Below are 2,671 nucleotides of genomic sequence, written 5' to 3' on the forward strand. Positions count from 1 at the left end.
CTGGTCGGAATCTTCATGAACTTTTTCTCACTAGGGATTAAGACATGAAGGAGAAAGGATCAGATGTTTGGGAACAGATGGCTGTCCCTAGACTAAATTGTTCTCAGCCATTCAATTATGAAGACTACCAATTAATCCCTTTCTAGGAAAAGAAGAGTGTATCTTGAAAAGAGAGAAAGACAAGATTTTTGTATGAATGATGCCAGTTCCCAGAGAGGATCAGTTAGGTGTAGCACCACATGGTGACACTCAGATTATGAGAGGATGTTGGGACAAAGAGGTCCTTTTGTGTGTGTGTGTGTGTGTGTGTGTGTTGTGTTGTTTTGTTTCTATCTGAAGGTCACAAGCAGCTTGTGAAAGGAAAAGAAGAGATGCATTTTGGGGGAATGTCCCATGGATTCTTGAGGAAGAGACAAACCCTGAAGAATTAGTCCTCTAGGGAGCCCTGGGCATTGTTGCTTAAGGAACCTCTGCAATGTCAGGTTATGTGAGGAAAGAGTTCTGGAAGGAGGTATCACCAATAGCAAGAGCACTCAGGAGGCAGGATGTCTAGATTTACATCCCAGTTCCCACCATAATTTTCTGGATGACCAGGAAGAAGCCATTATACCACTTGTTGCTTTAGTAACCTCAGTAGTAAATTTGAGGCTAACAGTAATAATGTCCGAATTTACCTTCCACGTGTATTGTAAAGATTTGTTAAGTTTTTATGTGTCAAATATTCAGTACTGTGTCTGACACATAGGAAGCACTCAATAATTGTGAAATAATAATTTTATTTTTATTCTATTTTTGTTTAAAGTTTATTCATTTACTTTGTGAGAGAGAGAGAGAGAGAGAGCGCAAGCCCATGCACTAACGGGGAGGGGCAGAGAAGAGAGAAAGAGAGAGAGAGAGAGAGAGAGAGAGAGAGAGAATTACAAACAGCCTCTGTGGTGTTAGTGGGCCCCTGATGCAGAGCTCCATCTCAGGAACTGTGAGACCATGACCTGAACCAAAATCAAGAGTTGGATGCTTAACCAATCGAGCCACCCAGGTGCCCCTTTATAATTTTATTTAAGCCAGAAAAAGATGCTGAGAAATACTACAGGTTCTGTGATTTGACTAGGGCTCCCCTTGGTCTCACATGGAATTATTATTCTGTTGGGAGACGGAGACAGTTTCAATTCTACTCTGTTCCCTCAATTGTTGGCATGAGCTCTGAAGTTAGACAAAATTTTTTGTCTGTGTTTATTTATCTGGGGCCATTTTGAGAGTCAGTTGCCTCTTCTGTTAATAAGGTGTGTTACATAAGTGCCAAACTCGTAGTAGGGATTCATTACAGCTGATTTTCCTGTGACCTTCCTCTGGGCTTTGTACTTACACTGAAAAAGAAAAAGTAACACAAGTGACAGAAACTACAATAGAATCTTAGAAACAGAAAAAATGTTTGTGCTTGGACCAATCTGCATGCTAACTAGCTACAACTTCTCCTTAGACTCTGAGTAAATTGTGGCTCCTGGGGGAGCAGCCTAGGCTACTTAAGGTTAATCACTGGTGCTTAGAGTTAATTGTTATCAATCCCTTTGTCAAAGGCTGCTCAGTTGGAGGCTTCCATACATAATAATCAGTTCCGACAATAGCTCCAGGCCTAAAATGAGTTCTTTTTACATTCTTCCCCATGATCAATTATCAAAATATACCAAAGGGTAAAAATGGACCTGAAATCATTACATTTGTCATCTAGTTATTTGCAAACTTGAGAGCGCATCAGAATCACTTGAAGGCTCTGTTGGATCAGATTGCTGGGCCTCTGCCTCAAAGTTTCTGATTCGTCAGGTCCGGGATGGGGCCTGTGAGCATATTTTTCTCTCAAGTTTCCAGGTGCTACTGATGCAGCTGGTACTAGAAAAGGAAAACAAAGTTTTACTCCATGTGGCATTCCTAAAGAAGACAGGCTGATGAGCCAATCTCTTCTGAGGGATCTAACTTAACTACAAATTGACAATTCCCTTTGTCCTTGCTAAGCCTTTGCTGGGTCCCCTACCTTTGTACCCACATAGCCCAGTGTCTCATCTATGACCTTTTTAGTTGTCTCCCCTTTTCTGTGACCTATGAGGATGCTTCTTTGTGCATCAAAGAATATGCAGACTAGGAGGCCAAAATCATCTCTAAAGCAGAGACAGCCCTCCAGTAGCTCTCTTCCCCCCCTGGACTGCTCAATGTCAGAATGTTGTGTAGGGGTGGAAAATTTTCCCTTCCTCCCTCCTAGATTCCTTGGCTTACCTAATAATTAAATTTACATGAAATAGAGAAACAGGAGAAAAACAAATCTAATGATGCAAATACGGGAGCCCCACAAAGGCATGACACTCAAAGGGAGTTTGGGGCTTATATACCATCCTGAGCTGTGAAGAATGGGGTGGGGGACTGGAGTTTCAAAGAGGAGGATGACAATCACAGAAAGGTTTGAATAGCAAATGTTTGGGAAACAAATGTTTGTTATACCAAGTAGAAAAGTTTCCTGGGTATAAAACATTTTCTTTGGTAATAGCTCTCTTCCTGGTACAGGGCTCCTATTCTTTTAGGTAGTTAAGGGACAGGTTAAGAACTTTTCCTGAGTTTTCAGCTTAAAATAATCTACATGCCAAAGTGGAACACTGGGGTGGAATTTTCTGATCCCCTTCATTTT

Source organism: Lynx canadensis, chromosome B2 (genome assembly GCF_007474595.2).
Source record: "Lynx canadensis isolate LIC74 chromosome B2, mLynCan4.pri.v2, whole genome shotgun sequence".
NCBI classification, from domain to species: Eukaryota; Metazoa; Chordata; class Mammalia; order Carnivora; family Felidae; genus Lynx; species Lynx canadensis.